General features: G+C 45.4%; 1 long non-coding RNA gene across 2 annotated transcripts; it reads right to left on the bottom strand.

Annotated features, from left to right (window-relative positions):
• Positions 1 to 3163: 3163 nt before the first annotated feature.
• Positions 3164 to 16277, bottom strand: LOC311514327. Of its 2 annotated transcripts, XR_014709870.1 has the most exons (5): positions 16073 to 16277; positions 6912 to 7001; positions 6240 to 6365; positions 4512 to 5639; positions 3164 to 3725 (listed from the first exon to the last, which is right to left on the bottom strand). It is a non-coding gene; the product is annotated as an uncharacterized lncRNA (long non-coding RNA). The 2 variants fall into 2 exon arrangements; XR_014709871.1 differs by lacking the exon at positions 3164 to 3725 and having other exon boundaries at positions 4357 to 5639.
• Between the last annotated feature and the right edge of the window lie 5093 nt (positions 16278 to 21370).

Genomic DNA, 21370 nt, shown 5'->3' with positions numbered 1-21370 from the left:
TCTTGGTTCAAATCCCCTCTCTGCCTGATGGGCAAAAAGGATTTGAGCCGGGGTCTCTGACCTCTTGAGAAGTGTCCTAACCATCACTGTGGAACAGCTTCAACAGAAGAGACTGAAAAAGACACGCTCCCATCAGAATATCTTATAGCCTATGGTTCGGACACTCCCAAGAGGTGGGACTGGAAGTCCCCTCTTCAGATCCTTTCATCCCAGTAAGCAGGGGGAAAAATGAAGCTGGGTCTCCTCCATCCCAAGTGAGTGCTCTAACTTGACCTGGGTACTTTCACAATGTAGATACACCCTTAGCTTGGGGGTGGGGGAGGCACATACACCCACATCACCCATTTCACAGTGGTTCTTCCTCTACAAACACAGGGAAGGAGAGCATTCCTACCGCATCATAAACATAGGTTGACTTACTACTGTTATTTGTACTATCCCTATAACACCTGTGCATCAAAATATTTTCTCTCCTATTCAAATGTGATTTGCAACCACCTCCTACCCCAAAATTCATACACAGGCTTCCCCCAACCTTCCCTAAAATTGAAACTCTACAATTTGAAGTCCTCTCCTAGGATTAAACTCTAGCAGACTTGGGTACAAGCAAACAACCTTCCAAATGAATTGTACATAGCCCCTTTCACAGACATATAACAACTATTTAAGGAGCATTATCTCTGTTTTTAAGCAACATATTTACCATTCTTCTGCTTTGTTCCTCCATAAAGCTCTCCTAGCTGAATGTGTCTCAACAGAGTTAAAAAAGCATGTCTGTTTTCCCCCCAGATGTGTCTATTTATGTAATTTAAATGTTTGTAGGTGTGTCTCCATCATCGTTGGTGCCTAAGATTAAAGGAAAACTGTTGGGTAGTTTAGAACCCAAATTTAGTGTTTAGAGGGGAAAGGGTTCTAGAAAACGTATTGTTAACAAGCGTTTTAATTCATTTTCTTCTACATTTTGTTTGGATTTAAACTTCCCCCTACAATGTTTGCCACCCTGACACACCCTGCCTCCCTCAGCACCCAGCCCCCACTGAGCCCCAGCCACCTTCACCTGGAACCCCCCCACAGATTCCGATTCCCACTGCACCCTGAACCCCCCCAATGAGCCCCTGTGCACCCAGGTCCCCAATCCCCCCGCATTTGGACCCCACACTGAGCAGCCCAAACCAAGACTGCCCCACACAGAACTCTCTCACCTCACACTTGGATCCCCCCACACTAACCCTTCCTCCATACTTGGATCCTGCCAGGCTAGCCCCACACCTGGATTGTGGGGCAGGGCTGGAGATGCGTGCAAGATTCTGTTCCTCTTGCTCACTATCTTGGTGCACCTGGCATGGAGGGGCAGGGGCAGGCTTCAACAATACATTTGTTTGATGTGTGTATTGCATGTGCTGAAGAAAACCATGATTACTGGACAGGGTCTGTTTTGTGCTGAGAAAACATCTTAGACTTATTTTATTGAACAACAACAAAAGGTAGTAGCCCTTCCATCCCAGGAGAACAGGGTGTATTTCTTTCTAAAAATATAGGGAAAGAGAAAATCCGATCTACCAGTCTTTCTGAAAGACATATTTTGACATATGTCATATAAGGATTTCATTTCAGTTTAGTAAGGTTAATAAATTGAAAGTGGTTATTAAAAATGAGATTAACTCTGTGGCAAGTGATGCAAGCAGATCTGCTTCATGCAGGATACGTGTGCCATAAGGAGAACTTATGTGCAAGATAGAGATCTCAGTTTGGAGTGGGCTGTACAAATCTTGTTTTGTTGATGTTGCTTTCCCTTTTCTTCTCCTCCTGCATGTTTGCCTGGAATTTGGGGAATAAACTGAAAGCTGAATTCAACTGAAGTTCATCTGATTTCAGGTCCTCATACACAAATGGACCCAAGTTCACTCACTGGACACCCAAGTGGAGCAGTTGTGTGGAATAGGGATGGAACCAACAGGTATCTTTAGAAACATCACGGGGCTCTATAGCCTCTTCTAGTTCCTATAGAAAGAGCTAGAGGTCAAAGGGCAGGTCTACCCAAGAAATTTGCATCAGCGCAGCTGCACTGATGTAGCTGTAGCACGTCTGGGGAGGATGTTTTAAGCCGATGGAAGAGAGAAGCTCTCCTGCCGACATAGCGCAGTCGACACAAGGTGGGTTAGGGTCAATATAACTATGTCAGACGGGTTGGATTTTTCACATCTTTGAGTGATGTTGTTATACGTCAGTAAGGGTGTAGTGTAGACCTTGCCAAAGACTCCTGTGCCTTCAGTGGGAATTAGATGAAGCACCTTGAGAAATTACTCTAAAAAACTATATCGAGGATATAATTTTCTATTACATTCCATAGCAGAGATGGGCAAACTACAGCCCACGGGCCACATCCAGCCCTTGAGTTCCCAGTCGGGGAGGCTAGTCCCCAGCCCCTCTCCCACTGTCCACACGCCACCAGCACTCTGGCCCGCCACTTCTGCTGGGTGGCGTGGCTGCAAGCTCCTGCTGCTCTGAGAGGCATAGTAAGGGAACAGGGAATGGTGGGGGGATGGGGTTTGGATAAGGGGCAGGGGGTTTTGAGGGGCAGTCAGGGGACAGGGAGTGGTTGGATGGGGCGGGGCAGTCGGGATGGGGAGCAGGAGGGGTTGGGTAGGGGGTGGGGGGGCAGGGGACAAGGAGCAGGGGGGTTGGATGGGTCAGGGGTTCTGAGGGGGGCAGTCAGGGGGCGGGAAGTGGGAGGGGCTGGATAGGGGGCAGGGGCCAGGCTGTTGGGGAGGCACAGCTTTCCCTACCCGGCCCTCCATACAGTTTTGCACCCTGATGTGGCCCTCGGGCCAAAAAGTTTGCCCACCCCTGTTCTATAGGATGATGCAAAACATCTATGGAAAAGTGACTCTGTGACCTTTAAAAGTTTTAATTTAATTAAAATATTACTCTGTTTTAAATTAGGTCCATCAAATTATTTTACTATATCTAAAACCAAGAAAAGCTAACAGAAGGGAAAGACAATTGCGTCTACATTAAGATAAATACAGTATTTCTATATTAAGACAATGTTTATGTAACTCTAAAACCAGGGAGACATGATTCATAGTTACATGAAAGTGTCTGGTTCTGTTTATTCAATAATTTGTTTTTATGTTAATGTTGATTTTTAACTGGTAGCTGGTAAACATGGCAAATAATTAAGTTAAAATTTTAAAAAGGGTGATTACATAATGAACATAAACTGTATTTGTGATTTCAAGTACATTGTAATTTAACTACCACTAACAATTAGTAAATCCAGAAATTAGACTGATTCATATTAAGCCCCTTGCCCCCCCCAAATATAGAAGTCAGATTATGCCTATGATCCTCCTTAACCCACACAGCAAAGCAAGCAGAAAGGAGGTACTACTTCCCCTCTAAGGGGAATGAGCATTTGTACTTTCACTATCCCCGACATTTCTTGGTGATGGTGGTAGCTGCTACGAATGGGAGAGATGACACGAAGCACTGATGCTAAAAGGCAAAAATGTGAAGAGGCTGGACTTGTTTGGATGCAATCTTCATTCTACAGGTAGTCTGCAACTCAGAATTGCAAACCAACAGGGACTCGTGAGCACTATGACTTCATCTTCTGGGAGAACATTCTAAAATTTGCAGTAATGGTGGATGAGGGCAAGCCAGTTGCCAGAACTGCTATGCAGGACACTTTGGAGGATGTAAATGCAGCCCAATCTCAAGATCTGCTGAAAAGAAAGTGCAAGGGTTATAGGAAATAACATCCGCCACCCTCTTTTTCAGCATCAGTGTGCTCATCCCATCCAGACATCTCGTTCAAACAGACATTTTGTTTCATTGGTCAAGGGCAATGTATCAGTTACTCTAGTTCCATCTGTTTCCCACCTTTTGTTTACAGATCACTTACCCACTTCCTGAGTGCTTAGACCAACATAACATCGGATTGGTGGGTCTTAAGGATGGTGGAACTAGGATATGCCCTGTGACAGGTTCAGTCACAGAGATCCTTTTGGGACTGTCACCTGACGTGCTGAGATTATCTCTGAGCCCGTTTTCCCTGCCAGCTTGGGACTCCAGAACCCTGCCTTATTGAGCCAGACATGCTAGCCTGCTGCAACACAGACCCAGGTCTGAACCACGCCCCCAAAGCTGCAGACTTTAACTAAAAACTGCTCAGCAGGTTTCCTATCTCCAGCACCCAGACCCCAATGGGATCCAAACCCCAAATGAATACGTTTTACTCTGTATAAAGCTTATTCAGGGTAAACTCATAAATTGTCCTCTCTCTGTAACACTGATTGAGAGATATGCACAGCTGTTTGTCCCCCCACGTATTAATCACTTACTCTGGGTTCATTCATGAACAAAAGTGATTTTATTAAGTATAAAAACTAGGATTTAAGTGGTTTCAAGTAATAGATAGAACAAAGTAAGTCACCACGCAAAATAAAGCAGAAACACACAAGTCTAAGCCTAATACATTAAGAAACTGATTACAGGTAAAATCTCACCCTCAGAGATGTTCCAATAAGCTTCTTTCACAAACTAGACTCCTTCCTAGTCTGGGCCCGATCCTTTCCCCTGGTAGAGTCCTTGTTAGTTCCAGCAGACATCCAGCAGACACCAGATTTAAGATGGATTCCAGTATCATGTGACACGGTCACATGTCACTGTAAGACCTCATTCTTCATTACCCACAGGCTGGCCCACACATACACAGAAAGGCTTGCAGGTAAATAAACCATCTACAACCAATTGTCCTAGTCAATGGGAGCTATCAAAATTCTAAACCACCATTAATGGCCCACACTTTGTATAGTTACAATAGGACCTCAGAGTTATACTTCATATTTCTAGCTTCAGAAACAAGGATGATACATGCATACAAATACGATGAACACACTCAGTAAATTATAAGCTTTGTAATGATACCTTACAAAAGACCTTTTGCGTAAAGCATATTCCAGTTACATTATATTCACATTCATAAGCATATTTTCATAAAACACGGAGTGCAACGTCACATGCCCTTCATTCAGTTCATTTCTACCCCTCCTTCCCACTCCCCTTCTCCACCACTCTCATGAGATCGTCCTTCAGCAAAAGGTTCAATTGCCTCTTCAGGCAGGATCCATAGAAGAAGTCCCACTGGGCCTTGGGGGAAAGGCTTCTACTCTCAGTAACTCCTTATCCCCAAAGCAAAAGGAGGTCTCAGGCCTATTTTAGATCTAAGAGAGTTGAACAAATTCCTGAAGAAAATAAAATTCCACATGATTACTCTAGCCTTGATTATTCCCTCCCTGGAATAGGGGGACTGGTACATTGCCCTCAATTTAAAGGATGCTTATTTCCATGTCGCAATACGACACAACCTTCGGAAGTTTCTCAGATTTGTGGCAGATGAATCCCACTGTCAGTTCACAGTGCTCCCATTCGGTCTCTCAGCTGGTCCGCGGGTGTGCACAAAGTGCCTGGATGTGGTGGCAGCACATCTATAAAAATCAGAAGTTCATGTGTTCCTGTCCTTGGACTACTGGTTGATGAGAGATTGGTCTGAGGCTCAGGTGTTATCCACTGTATCCTCCATCTTGTCCACATTCGACGTCCTGGAGCTTCTCGTAAATTGGAGCAAGTCAATTCTAAAACCGGTACAGAGGATAGAGTTTATTGGAGCAATCTTAGACTCCACAAAGGCCAAGGCTTTGCTACCGCAATCCAGATTCCAAACAGTACAAGGCTTGGTGCTGCAACTTCTCACCATGGCATGCAGCTGTCTCAGTCTCTTGGGTCACATGGCAGCATTGTACCTATGTGGTTCAACACACCAGGCTGCATCTTATTAATCTGCAAGCATGGCTAGTATTAGTGTGTGTCCCAAGTCGTCATCATTTGGACAAAGTGGTTTAGATGCCCTTGTCAGTTTTGTCATCTATGGATTGGTGGATGCACCCTCTGAAAGTCTGTGTGGAGATCCCCTTTATCCCCCTGCTACCAACCCTAACTCTAGTCACAGATGCATCAGCCCTGGGCTGGGGGACTCATATGGGGTCCCTGCAGACTCAAGGTCTCTGGTCATCTCAGGATCTAATGGTTTATGACTAGCCCATTCAGCTCTCCTCCCACATATAGTAGGAAAGAACTTGTTAATTCTAACAGACAACTCTACAACTATGTTTTACATAGACAGGAAGGAGCACCTCAGGACAGTTATGCCAGAGGCAATTCACCTTGCTGCTTACCTTCCGAGGAAGCAGAACAAGTTGGTGGATCAACTGACCAGGACCTTCTCTGAGCACCACCAGTGGTCTTTACTCCCAGACATTGCCAGATCCATCTTCCAGCTCTGGGGGACTTCCCAAGTGTACCTATTTGCAACAAAATCCAACAGAAAATGCCATCAGTTTTGTTCCCAGGGCGGGTCTCAGCCCAGGCTTACTGACAAATGCTTTTCTGCTACCCTGGAGCGACACACTCCTTCCCTCCGGTTCCCTGGCTGCTCAGAGTGTTGTTCAAAGTCAAACAAAACCATGACAGGTTTCAGAGTAACAGCCGTGTTAGTCTGAAGTGAGCTGTAGCTCACGAAAGGTCATGCTCAAATAAATTGGTTAGTCTCTAAGGTGCCACAAGTACTCCTAAACAAAACCATGTGCATCTCATCCTTATAGCACCGGCGTGGCCCCAACAACACTGGCACTCAACCCTACTGTCCTTCTCAATCAAGCCTCTGTTGTCTCTCACACTGGAGCCAAACATGGTTTCTCAGGATCACGGCTGCCTGCTCCATCCCAACCTGCGAGCCCTCCATCTGACAGTATGGATGTTTCATGGTTAATACCTTTGGAGAAATCCTGTTCTAAGGATGTTCAGAATGTGTTTCGGAATAGTAGAAAACCCTCAACTGGGGCACGTACCTGGCTAAATGGAAGTGCTTCTCCATGTGGTCCTGTCAGAAAGGTGTATCCTTACACCATGCACCCTTGAACCTCATACTGGACTATCTCCTGTGTGTAAAACATCAGAGTTCGGCGATTAGCTCTGTAAGACTACATCTGGCAGCTAGTTCAGCCTGCCATACCTCAGTGGATAATAGATCCCTTTTTCTCAAACCTATCATTACCAGATTCCTAAATGGATTGGTCAGATTGTACCCACATGTGCAAGATGCTATACATCCTTGGGATCTGAACTTGGTCCAAGCAAAGTTGATGGGACCACCATTTGAACCGCTTGCAACTTGCTCTCTGCTCCACCTCTCTATGAAGGTAGCATTTTTATTTGCCATTACCTCAGTCAGAAGGGTGGGCGAGTTGAGAGCCCTAGAGTCCCCTTATACAGTTTTCCATAAGGATAAAGTTTATCTTCGCCCTCACACAAAATTTCACATGATGGTAATCTCTAATTTTCATGTTAACCGGGCAGGCTATTTGCTGACTTTCTTCCAAAACCCCCATGCATATGGAGATGAGGAGAGACTTCATTCACTGCATGTGAAAAGGGCTTTAACTTTCTACCTGGCGCATAGTAAGTCATTTAGATCCTCCATGCAGTTATTTGTTGTGGACAGAGCTAAGGACCAACCAGTTTCCACTCAGATAAATCTCATCTTGATTATCTGGATCTCTTCATGCATTCTTTTATGCTACTAATTGGCTAATATAACCCCGCCAGCTAGAGTACTGGCATATTCTACTTGCTTCCAGGCATCTTCAGTAGCTTTCTTGGTGCACGTACTGATCATAGACATTTGTGAAGTAGCAACTTGGTCATTGGTCCACACTTTTGCTTCTCATTATGCCAGTTCCCATCAGTCTAGGGACGATGCCAATTTCAGGCAGGTTGTCCTATAATCAGTGATGAGCTGCCAAAATCTTAAGAACCGGTTCCCTATAAAAAGTTCTGATTTAAGGGATGTGCCCCGTTATGTATTTTTTGTACCAACAGGGTTACCATTCCCAGGAGGAATTTTTAAATTCCTGGGCAGCGATTTAAGAACCAAAAAGCCTGACCTGTCCAGGAAAATACGGATGTATGTTAACCCTGCCTAAAGTTCTTTTTTAAAAAGATGGGCCTGAGCTAGAAATGAGCTCCGTTTCACATGTGTGGGTCCCCGCCACTCCCTGGGGGTGTGCTAGGGTGACCAGATGTCCCGATTTTATAGGGACAGTCCCGATTTTGGGGTCTTTTTCTTATATAGGCTCCTATTAGTCCCCTGTCCTGATTTTTCACACTTGCTGTCTGGTCACCCTAGGGTGTGCACATGTGTGGGTCCCAGCTGCTCCCTGCCCCCCTCATTGAAGCAGGTGTGCAGGGTTACTGCCCTGGGAACTGCAGGACAGGGGGTGCAGAGCTGGCTGGAGACAGGGGCATGGGGCAGGGCTAGCTGGAGGCAGGGGGTGCGGGGCTGGCTGGAGACAGGAGAGTGCAGGGTTGGCTGGAGGCAAGGGGGTGTGGGGCTGGCTGGAGACAGGGCAGGGGCTGACTGGAGGTAGGGGCTGGCTGCAGGCAGGACAGAGGGTGCGGCAGGGGCTGGTTGCAGGCAGGGAGTGCGGGGGTGGCTGGAGGCAGGGGCTGGCTGCGGGCAGGGCAGGGGGTGCAGGGGTGGCTGGAGGCAGGGGCTGGCTGTGGGAAGGGGCTGGCTGCGGGCAGGGCAGGGGGTGGCTGGAGACAGGGGCTGGCTGCAGGCAGGGGGGTGCGCGGGTGGCTGGAGGCAGGGCAGGGGGTTGCTGGAGACGGGGGATGGCTGCAGGCAGGGGGTGCGGTGGTGGCTGGAGACGGGGGCTGGCTGCAGGCAGGGGGTGGCTGGAGGCAGGGGCTGGCTGCAGGCAGGGGGTGCGGGGGTGGCTGGAGGCAGGGACTGGCTGCGGGCAGGGTGGTGGGTACTCACGAGGAGAGCAGCAGGACGCAGCCCAGGTCCAGCAGAGCAGCCGGGGACCCACCAGGCAGCATCGGGAGCCCCAGGGCTAGGGGAGCAGCAGCAGCAACAGGGTTTGTGCCCAGGGCCAGGCAGCAGCCCACATGGCTCCCGCAGCGCCCCCGGTGGCCGGAGGAGGAATTACATCACTTCCTGGCTGGAGCCTATCAAAGCCTCAGCGCCCCCTGCAGGGAAGCAGGTTAACAACCGGTTCTAAAACTGCTTCAAAATTTAACTGGTTCGCGCGAACCGGTGCGAACCGGCTCCAGCTCACTACTGCTTATAATCACTGTTCAGGTAGAGGCTGAGCCCACCTCCATGTTTGTCTGCTTGTAATCACCAACAGTAGAATGGACATGTGCAAAGACTCAAGAAAAACTGGTCACCTAGCTTCCTATAACTGTTGTTCTTTGAGATGTGTTGCACATGTCCATTCCATGATCCATCCTCTTTCCTTTCTCTGTTTGAGTCTATCCAGTACAAAGGAACTGAGAAGGGTTCTGGTCAACTCTGCCCTTTTTTACCAGCACACAGTGTTGTGTGGTGACAGAGGGTGCTTGAGCCACCCTGATGGGTACTGTTGAGGAAAAGAGTTGTCTGACAACTGAGCACGAGGCACGCAACTACAGTGGTATGGACTCAAAGAACAACAGTTACAGAAAGGTAGGTAACCATTTTTTATTTAACACAAAATGGAACATTTCCAACAGGAGAGAGTGAGAGAAGCCCACCCCAGAATACCTAATAGCGTGCTGGTTTGGACACTCACCTGAGCTGCGAGAGACCAGTGCTCAAGTCTCTGCTCCAAATCAAGCAGTGCTGGAATTTCAGTCTGTGCCTCCCACATTCCAGGTGAGCACCCTATCCAATGGGCTGTTGTTGGTCTTGCTGTTTTTTTCACAAGAAAGGGCTGGTTTAGATTCCCTACTCTAGGAGAGCATTCACAGCTCAGAATCTCAAGCAGAACAAGGCACCTCCCTCCAGTCCATTGGTCAGGAACCTAAATATCTTTGAAGATTTGGTCCTATGCCCTGCCCCTGTTTTGTGCATTTCATTCCTGGTTAACTTAGGTGACACCCTGCTCATGTTGGCTTCTGAGACTTCCTTTCTTGGATGCCTAAGTCTGGCCACACAATGCAAGGAGAACCTGGGTGCCTCACTCAGGGCCGAAAATTCCACCAGGCAGCAGAGCACATAGGGGTTAGATATTGCAACACTTAAGTACCTTTGTGAATCTAGCCCTTTATGTATAGCCAGTCACTCAGGCTGCAATCCTGCAAGCTGCTCTGTACATAACATGGGGTCTGCCCATATGGAACTGTCCGCAGCATTATTAGCATCAGTTTCCCCTGTTATTTTTATGGGATTTTCACACAGCAACAGGGAAAAAATAAAATAAGAAGATATGATTGCCCAACCACAAAAAGTAGCAAGGGCGGGTCAGAAGAAGGGGTAGTTCATGAAGCTACTTTTGATTTTGATTTTTAATTGTCTAGATTTAAAGTTGATAGTTTTAAGTGCAATGTAAAAAGTAAATAAATAACGTAAATTATTACCATTATTTTTTAAAGTTCTTCCAGTGTGAATAATTGGTTGAGCTTATGAGGCCTTAAACTAAATTCAAAGGCATTTCTCTGCTCATCTGAATCATGATAACATTTGAATACCATGTCCAATCAACTGCAAAATTTCAGGGAATATTCAAGGCATCATTGGGCAGAATTTTATTGATTTAGGGGAAAATTGGGAAAATGGAAGAACTGGGGACACACAAAGCCCCGACACCTGGTTAGAGCCACCAGTCTCAACCAGATTGATCACAGAATCCAGTTAAGGCAGCCATTACCACCTTCCACAGTAACAATACCCCCATCTCAAATATTGACACCCTGAATGACTTATCTCAGAGCCAGAAACAAAAGAAATGACAGTAGGTGTGATTGGTATACAAACTCCCCACTCGACAACCAGGGGTTAGGGGGCTGCTCTGGGCTTAGCCTGCCAGACCTGCAAGGCATGCACAGGCTGGAGGAGAAGATTAAAAAGGGGGCAGAGCAGCTCACTTGTGGGTATATCTGGGAAGAGGACAGACTGTCAACCCTCAGCCCCTGAGCAAAGGACTGACTGAATGTAGGAGCTTCCCAGACAACCACTGCCTGAAGCCATCCCTGAGGGAAATGAGGGCCAGATTCGACACACCCTGAGCGGGATTCATTCCCCTCCGACTCTTATTAATTCAGTTTATTTACATTAATTCCCCTGGCTTTTTGTTCACAGACAACCCTGGAAGGGGAGAGACTTTTAAGTGACCTGGTCAGAGGGCCAAGTCACAGAAAGAGGCATGTTGCTGCAGAAGTGGAGCAGCCATTAGTGTGAGACCTGCAGTGGAGAGAGAGCTGCTATGTCATGCCTGGCCACACCGAAGCACCAGCAGTGAGTGGACCCCTTCACGGGGGCACCCAAAGCCACTGCCGTAGGGGGAGGGAGTATACAGAGTTCCTGATGTGATTTTATGCTTTGTTGTGTCTGGATTATCTGCCATATGAGATCTCACTCTGACACAAATTTAATTAACAATCTCCAGCTTTATTGTGGCTGCTTACAACATGGCTTCTTCAGCCTCATAGCTTCTCAAACAGTTCCCCAGGAGGTGTCGCTTCCAAACAGTTTCCCACAGAAAATATGCTGCCTGAAAGGGGCTGCTAGCTTTCATATGGTTACATCCGTTCTCTTTAAAAGAAAACTGTCTAGCACCTGACCCCAGCAATAACTGATAATCTAATCTAACATATTCCGTTCTGATTCTCACCATTCTTGCAGTTACTGCATTCATCACCTTACGAGTTTGTTTAGCTATATAACTGTCCAACTGGGAAGTCCATCACACAAAATCCCCCAGATGAGCAGATCTGTTAACAATCTGCCCTCCTCTAGTACAGTGTGATTCACTGGTACCGCCCTGGTGCTGTCTTCCTCCTATCTGGTCAACTACAGTCTCTAGGCTTGGTGTTCTTGGAGTCTCCACCAAAAGACCCTCTTCTTCCTGTTTTTCCTTTGGTAGGCCTCTGACACTGTCTTCTTCTACAACTCTGGCTTGGGATTCTCCTGCAGTAGAACACTAGCATGTGTTGTCTGTATTGTCATTAGAGGTTTCTTTTGTTTTCTTGAGGTGCCTACAGTTTCACCTCACTATCTGTCCATTGTTCATGTTGACTAGATGAAACCTCTGGTTTCCTGCTTGCACCACTGTAGCTTTGTGCCAGAACTTATCCTGTTTTGTTAATGGTTGTATATGCTCTTTGTCATCTGACTCCAGATCTGGCAGATCTGTTATAGTAAAACACTTGTCTTTTTCTGTTGGTTCCTCCATAGTCGCCAAGGGAAGCACCGCAGTACCCAAGCTCTAACAACCTTCTGATTGTCAGCAAGAGTGTCTTCGTTCTCTGGCTCATCAGTCTTTGGGACGGGTACAATTTAGGTCTTGTGGGGGAGTATTCCTATGATCTAGCAGTGCTAAGTATGGGTCAGCATGTGCAGTTTTTGCTTTTCTCAACAGTTACTTTACCAGTTTTTACTGCTGAATCTACTTTGCTGTTGCTTTGAGGATACCCTGGTGAAGATGTTATGTGATCAAAATCCCAGTTCTTACTGAACTTCTGGAACTCTTCTGAAACAAACTGTGGTCTGTTATCAGAAAACATGATACCTGGTATGCGATTCCATGCAAAGTGTGCTTTTCTTTTCCATATGACTGTTCTGGGTCCTGGTTTGGTAAATAGTCTATCTCCCAGAACCTGGAAAAATAGTCCACAACAATCATGTATCCTTCATCCCCAAAGGTAAAACAAATCCACTCCCATCTTTGCCCATGGTCTTTCTGGAATTTTTGTTGCCGCAGGGTCTCTTTTGGTTGACAGTCTTCCCAGGATCTGTATACCTCACACTTTTACATGAATATCCATAAATTGCTCATTCATTTCTGGCCAGTATAAAGTCTCTCTTGCTCACTTTAAGCAACCTTCAATTCCCAGATTGTGATGAATGAACTTTGTGCATAATCTCATTCTTTAGAGCTGCTGAAATAACTACTCTTTTTCCCTGAAATATAACATCATCTGTACGCACAATTTGTCTCTCTACTGAAAGAATGGTGTTACCTTTCTAAGTACTTGGTCTTTTGTCTCTCACCATCCTTGTGGGATCATGAGTTTCAATGTCTGCAGCATTCTCTCTTGCACTGTATCTCTATGTATATCTCTCAGCCTTTCTTCCAAGATAGGTAGGGACTGTACCATATTTATTTTCTCCCTCTCAGTCTCTGCAGATCCTTCCTTACTGGGTTCTGGCAAGTATTCATGGGCCTAAGATGTGCACCAAAACCAAGTCTCTGCCTGAGCAATACTTGATCTGTATGTCGTACATCTGAAGTCCTATCATTGTCTGCTGTAAGCACTTTGCTATACTGAGTAATGGCTTTCATCCAAATGCTTTTGAGAGGTGTATGGTCAGATCATATATCCACAGTGCAACTGTAAGTATATTGGTGATTTTTTTCCATTCCAAAGAGTATTGCTAACAACTCTTTTTCAATGTGAGCATAGCCCTTCTCTGTCACAGACAATGCTGTGCTTGTAATCACAACAGTTTGTCCTCCTTGCAACATGGTAGCCTGACACCCCAACTCGGATGCATCACATTGCAGCATCAGGGGTTTCTCTGTATTGTCATATTTCAGAACGAGAGCCTCCTCAATCATGTTTTACTTTCTGGAATGCTTGCTTGTGTTGGTCTGTCCATTCCCATAAGGTGTTTTCGTGTGTCAGCTGTCTCAGGATTTCGCAGCTCTCAGACAGATGGTTGAAAAGCTTTATCATATAATTGGCATTGCCAGGAATTTTTGGACTCCTCTAACATTGCTGGGTCTTGGTATTTCTCTAATTGCCCTCACTTTCTCAGGGTCTACTTTCAGGCCTTTGGAGGTCAACAAATGTCCAATCTGTGGCACCTTGGTTATGGTCAACCTGAGCTTGCTAAATTCAATTTAATATTCTTTTTTATGTATCGCTTTAAAAATTGTAGTAATTTGTAGTCATGATCTCGTTGCGTTTGTTCTGGATTGTTACCCTCTCCCACTATCAGCACATCTGATATTGTCTGGATTTCCATCAAGTCCTCCAGTGCTTGGGTCAATCTGCTCTGGAATACCTCTGTCTCGGACTGATTCCTACTAGCATCTTTAACCATTGATTGGTATCTGCCAAATGGAGTTGGTTGTAAGTAATAAGAAAAGGAGTGCTTGTGGCACCTTAGAGACTAACCAATTTATTTGAGCATAAGCTTTCGTGACCTACAGCTCACTTCATCGGATGCATACTGTGGCTTTCCACAGCATGCATCCGATGAAGTGTGCTGTAGGTCACGAAAGCTTATGCTCAAATAAATTGGTTAGTCTCTAAGGTGCCACAAGTACTCCTTTTCTTGTTGTAAGTAATGTGATTCTTCATCCAGTTCAATATCCCAATCTCTTCTTTATATTGCATACTGTAAAAAGTCTCGCTTTAGTCAGATTTGGTAATATCAGTCCTCAGTTGTCCTCAATAATGGTCCTCAATTGTTGGCAGAGGGAAATGCTCCCATTTCAAGGCTTCATTTAAAGGCTTTGGGTCTATGCATATTTTCAGTTTTCCAGATGGTTTTCTTACCACCATGAGACTGCTTATCCAGTCTGTGTTCTTCTCTACAGGCCGTATGATTCCATAGGCTCAGCAGTTCCTCATTTAATGGCTGTAGTAATGCACTGGGTACTTTTTTCTTTTTGGCAATTTAAATGGCTTCACACCGGTGTCAGTCTCTATTTTATAAAAAGCATCTCACTGTCCATCTCCCTGAAACGCACTTGTATGCGCCCTCTATATCATCTTCTGGGCCCAGGTAATACCATCCAAGGTATCTTCAGTTACCCTGCTATCTGCTTTCATTATGTTCTGGAACTGTACTTTTATCAGGTTCATGGCTTGGGCATCCTTGCTGCCCAGAAGTGGTACTGCTGTCTCACCATCTATGACCACAAAATCCAGTCTGTATTTCTTTTTGCTCCTTGGATTTCTTAATTAAATTTTACATTTTCCCATGGGCTTTAATGTGGTATGATTGTACATTGTTAACAGCTGGTTAGTCTCTTCCAATCATATGTCTGGGTTCACCAGATTGATTGGGATAATGTTACAATTTGCACCACAATCTAACTGAAATCGTATCACTTTCTTGCCGAGTAACATGACTGCATACAACCGTTTCTTGTGCTTATTAGGGTCGGTCTCCTTTCACTGTGTTTACCCGCTATTCAGTCACCTACATAACGTCCTCATACTCAATATTGTTCTCTTCAGTTACTCTGTGTGCCTTGGATTTGTTTTTCTTTTCTCTGGACATACACATGGCTGCAAAATGATTAAATTTGTCATAGATGTGGCATTTTTTCTCATAAGTCAGACACTTATTTTTGTTCTATTTCACATGTTTTCTCCCACAGTATTTGCATGTGCCTGTACTGTTGTCATCTACTGATGTTGTATCTGTTTTTTATTTCTCTTATATACTGTGTGGGCAGTTTCTTCTGCCTGCCTTTCCAGGCTTCTAATCGTCTTTTGTATAGCTCTGCAGCCCTACATATTTCCAAGTTTCTCCCCCAAATCAAGTCAGCTTCCCTCAGCAACTGCTCTCATACTTAACGAGTTTCATCCCACATGCTGTCCAATCTCTTATTAATGAATCTTTAATAATTCCAAAATTAGAACTGGCTGCTAGCACTTTTAAATCAATGCTGTACTCATCTATACTCTCTGCAACTGCTTCTTGGGGTTTCAGTGAATATCAAAACAGCCTGTTATTCTTTCTAAGGTGCGTTGAGCTTCGGGAATTTCCATGCACAAAGTCTCACTTATCTTTCTCCCTCTTTCTCCAATATGGTAATAAAACAGTTTCATTTTCACAGCATCCTCTATCTGCCAGAGCAATAACTACATAGAGGTTAAAATTCCTCTTTTCAGCTCTTACATGCCTGAGCTAAATTCTTAGCTTGCAGATTTAATGTCCCTGAAGCATTCAGACTCTCCATTTTCTGTTATTAGCCTTTTCTCGTAAGACAAACAATGTACTCACAGAAGTATTCTGCCCTCTGCAGTGAAGCTCTGAATGTTCTCTCCTGCCGTTTCAGATTTAATTACCACTGCCACCATGTTTTATGCTTTGTGTCTGGTTCATTTGCATTTTAAGATCTCACTCTGTCACAAGGTTCATTTACAAACTCCAGCTTTATTGTGGCTGCTTACATCATGGCTTCTTCTGCTTCATGGCTTCTCAGACAGTTTCCTAGGAGGTGTTGCTTTCAAACAGTTTCCCCCAAGAAACAGTATGCTGCCTGAAAGTGTCTGCTGGCACTTGCATATTGTTACAGAGGGAAAGGGTGGCATATAGAGTCCTGGGAATCAGGGGAACACACAGAACCCCTGGCATGGAGGATTCTAGTTGGTGGCAGTTGGGATGGTGTTTTGTAATATGGACAGCTGACCAGCAGCAACAGAACTGAGACAATTAATTTATTTCACATAAGTCACCAGTCTTCAGAAACTCAATTTCAAATCCATTTGTTTTAACAGTTAAGGATAATGAGATCCTGTGGCTCCATGGGTTTCAGCTCACTGAATTTCCATCTTTTGAAAATGTGGCTCTTAATAGTATGAATCTTTTTATCAAGAGGTGCTTAGCCATCTCAAAGGAAATTTGATGTCAATTGATACTTTCAAAAAAATTATTTTGACACCACAGCACATCTATAACTTCTTTAGACCCATTACACTGTGAATGGAAGCATTACCACTTGTCCCTCTGTGTTGATATAATAGTTGGTTTGCCCCTTTGCAGATATGAGATATAATTAAGGTTTCATAATGGAAGATTTGACAGGGCATAACCTATCCCCTGCCTCATAATTTGTAATAGTCTAAAGGTCTCTGATATATTACCTTCATTTGTTACCCTTGTCACCAGGGAGTTATTTATACATAAAACCTTTTTTATACAGAATACTTCATGCTGCCCTGTTAAAGATTCTTCCTGCAGGAAGAGATGTTGCAACTACCAGGTCAAGAGTTTCTTTTGCCACCGCCTTACAACTATCAATCTGTGAACCTGTCTACACTACTGCAGAATTACATAGCAAGAAACCCATCTGGTCCTTGTGAGCAGGGACAATAGGTATGTTTATACTTCGCTTAGGAGCTGTAGAGGGCTGAAGCCTGAAGCTAAGTTCCTGCAGAGCTCTTAAACTCTACAAGAGTGGAATTCCTCTTCAGTTCCACACTTGGGTTTTGCCTGCACTTGCATTTTTACAGGATATCTCCCACCAGTGCCCTACCACCAATGCAGCTCTACTAATAAAACCAGTGGTGGGTGCCCTAGTATAGGCAGAGCTCAGGTGCTTTTACACTGTGCCATCTGGTCCTGCTTCAAGCAGGACTAATTGACATAGTGTTAATGCATGTGTCAGCCAACAGCCCATCACACTAGTGCTTTCAGTGTTACTAACACCAGTGGAGCTGAAGCATTGTTAACAATGCTGGGAGATTTTTAGAAAATCTTAGTGTGGACAGGGCCTCTGTGAAGAAGTCAATATCCCCTCCCACAGCAGAGGGCTGGAAAAGCTGGAGATCAGTTTGCAGGCTATTATGATATCATTGTCCTACTCTATTTCTCAAGTCCTCCAGAGAGTTCTCCATCAAAAATCAGTGACGTCATTGATATTGCTGTTATTTTTAAGCTTAAAAATCAGTAGAATCCCTCAGTCTCTTTTTTAATTACATGGCCTTTATACATAATACAACAATAAAATGTGAAAGCAAAAAAAGTCTAGTGCACCATCAAAGTTGAAATATAGTTTCCATTCTAAACTCTTGTTTGTTAATTTGATTTTTATTGCTGTAGAATAGTACAGTATACAGGCTCAGAGATACATTACAAAATACAGGGTGGAAAGCTTCACTCTTCATTACTACAAAATAAGGGAAAAGGTTTTTGACTTATATTTTTAAAAATCATTAGGCACAGTAGTCAATACTTTATTCGATCCCCCCCCCCCCCGCCCTGGCAAAATTGGACAGGAGTGAGAGGAGCTGGGAAAAGAGGAGACAGGAGAGGATCAATGTGTCAGATTTAATCTTAGGATATCCTTTCAAGAAACAGTCTCATTTACAAAGTGTGTGTGTGTCAGGGGAGTGGGAGGTTGTTCCTAAAGTGGTCCGTGGAGAACACCATTTATGTGCAAACTTCGGTCCCAACCCTGAAGTTTACAATACATGTGTAGGCCTACCCATGTGTTGTGAGCGGCAGGGTCAGGGGCTTTTGTGTGAAATCCACCCATTGTGCAGAGGCCAGTGTAAGGCCTCCACACTTTGTAAGCCCTGCGTAGAGGATGTGCAGGGGGCCTGCAGCAGAGTGGCTGCACTCCCACATTTACAGTAGAGAAGACCTCTCTCCTGGTTCAGCTCCAGGAGACACAGAAGGCTGTGAAAGATGACAGCCAGGTGAAGAAGCACAGAGGAAACATGTGCATGCAGATCTGGTGTTCAAGACACCCCCTCACTGGTGCTGCTATTCTAACCTGTAGTTTGTCAGAAAGGTGGGAGAGCACTACACATCACTGCAGATCTATGTCCTGGCGCTGGGATCAACTTAATCTCTAGTGCCTTCTACCTGCATAGACACTGATTCCTTAGGCATTATGTGGGTGGATTTCACCTTTTCAGAGAATGCTACTAAATAATCATTATTTACACAGATATACATCACTGTGCACATTTGCTTAGTGACACAAGGTTCCAAGCTAGTTGAACCTATTCCAACAGAAAGGGAAAGTCAGGATTTTTCAACCTCCTGCAAATAACTGTTCAAAAACCCAGCAGCAAGAGTTGAGTTAACATCCAGTTATGTCTGTTGTACCCCAAGACAAAATTCCAGGATACCGGGAACCAAAAGGCCAGTGATTTTTCTCACTGTCAGTCAGAAGATGAAACTACAGTTGAGATTGTCTTGGTACAGTATAAGCATAATACGCAAAGCCACAGTCCCTATGGAGCACCTCCAACAGCTGTGAGAGGAGAGATTTGCCATCTTGCTTAATTCCACTGCTGTCCAGTACCAGTGTGTTAAAATCTGGGAACTTGCAAACTGATCTGTAGAGGCTCATATGGGCTCTGCGCAGGCATAAAGGTCCACCCACACAGGTCTGATTGCAGATCTAATGCATCTGAGGGAATTGGCTGATGTGATTGCAGATCCATTAGCCATTATCTTTGAAAACTCGTGGAGATTGGGGGAGGTCCCAGACAACTGGAAAAAGGCAAATATAGTGCCCATCTTTAAAAATGGGAAGAAGAAGAACCCTGGGAAGAACTACAAACCGGTCAGCCTCACCTCAGTCCCTGGAAAAATCATGGAGCAGGTCCTCAAGGAAACCATTTTGAAGCACTTGGAGGAGACGAAAGTGACCTGGAACAGTCAACATGGATTCACCAAGGGGAAGTCATGCCTGACCAACCTGATTGCCTTCTATGATGAGATAACTGGCGCTGTGGATATGGAGAAAGCAGTGGACGCGATATATCTTGACTTTAGCAAAGCTTTTGATACAGTATCCCACAGTATTCTTGCCAGCAAGTATGGATTGGATGAATGGAGTATAAGGTGGATAGAAAGCTGCCTAGATTGTCGGGCTTAATGGGTAGTGATCAATGGCTCAATGTCTAGTTGGCAGCCAGTATCAAGTGGAGGGCTCGGTCCTGGGGTCAGTTTTGTTCAACATCTTTATTAATGATCTGGATGATGGGATGGATTGCACCCTCAGCAAGTTAGCAGATGACACTAAGCTGTGAGGAGAGGTAGATACACTGGAGGGTAGGGATAGGATCCAGAGTGTCCTAGACAAATTGGAGGATTGGGCCAAAAGAAATCTGATGAGGTTCAACAAGGACAAGTGCAGAGTCCTGCACTTAGAACAGAAGAATCCCATGCACCGCTACAGGCTGGGGACCGATGGGCTAAGTAGCAGTTCTGTAGAAAAGGACCTAGGGATTAAAGTGGATGAGAAGCTGGATAGGAGTCAGCAGTGTGCCCTTGTTGCCAAGAAGGCTAACGGCATATTGGGCTGCATTAGTAGGAGCATTGCCAGCAGATCGAGGGACGAGATTATTCCACTCTATTCAGCACTGGTGAGGCCACATCTGGAGTATTGCATCCAGTTTTGGGCCCCCCACTACAGAAAGGATGTGGACAAATTGGAGAGAGCCCAGTGGAGGGCAACGAAAATGATCAGGGGGCTGGGGCACATGACTTACGAGGAGAGGCTGAGGGAACTGGGCTTATTTAGTCTGCAGAAGAGTGAGGGGGATTTGATAGCAGCCTTCAACTATCTAAAGGGGGGTTCCAAAGAGGATGGAGCTTGGCTGTTCTCAGTGGTGGCAGATGACAGAACAAGGAGCAATGGTCTCAAGTTGCAGTGGAGGAGGTCTAGGTTGGATATTAGGAAATACTTTCACTAGGAGGGTGGTGAAGCACTGGAATGGGTTACCTAGGGAGGTGGTGGAATCTCCACCCTTAGAGGTTTTTAAGGTCAGGCTTGACAAAGCCCTGGCTGGGATGATTTAGTTGGGGATTGGTCCTGCTTTGAACAGGGGAGTGGACTAGATGACCTCCTGAGGTTTCTTCCAACCCTAATCTATGATTCTATGATTCCAAGTTTAGAGCCTTATATTGCAGCCATAGGCGCTGATTCTGTGGGTGCTCTGGGGCTTGAGCACCCACAGAGAAAAATTAGCTGGTGCTCCGCACAACTGGCAGCCAAACTCTCCTCTCCTTGCCTCTTGTTCAATCCACCCCCACCCCAGTGCGCCATGTCCCTGCTCCTACCCCTCCCTCCCAGCACTTCCCGCTGCCTAATAGCTGTTTGGCGGTGCTTAGGACTTTCCGGGAGGGAGGGGGAGGAGCAGGGACGTGGCACGCTCAGGGGAGGACACAGAGAAGAGGCAGGGCAGGGGCGGGGAATTGGGGGAAGGGGGTGGAGGAGGGCAGTGCAGGGGTGGGAAGAGGTGGGGCAGGGGAGGGGTGGCGGGTGTCAAGCACCCACTGGGCAGAGGGGAACTCGGCACCTATGATTGCAGCTCTAATAAGTGCAGTGAAACAGTATATCACGTGTAATATGTATTATATCTCTAGTGTGAAAGGGTGTGAAAACTCCTTTCTCATTTAGCCCTTATCCAATACCTACTGGAGTCAATGGGACTATCTCCAGAGATTTCAGGGTACTGGGTCAGGTCCTTAATCATGAACACACAAAGAGGACAGAGATTACATCATGCAGCCCTCTTACAACATGCTAAATCCTGGCTTTGACCTTGCTTTTAACTT

Source organism: Lepidochelys olivacea (genome assembly GCF_965140295.1).
Source record: "Lepidochelys olivacea isolate rLepOli2 genome assembly, chromosome: 1".
Classification (NCBI taxonomy): Eukaryota; Metazoa; Chordata; order Testudines; family Cheloniidae; genus Lepidochelys; species Lepidochelys olivacea.
The sequence above is the reverse complement of the archived record's forward strand: the minus strand, read 5'-3'. Positions and strand labels throughout refer to the sequence as shown.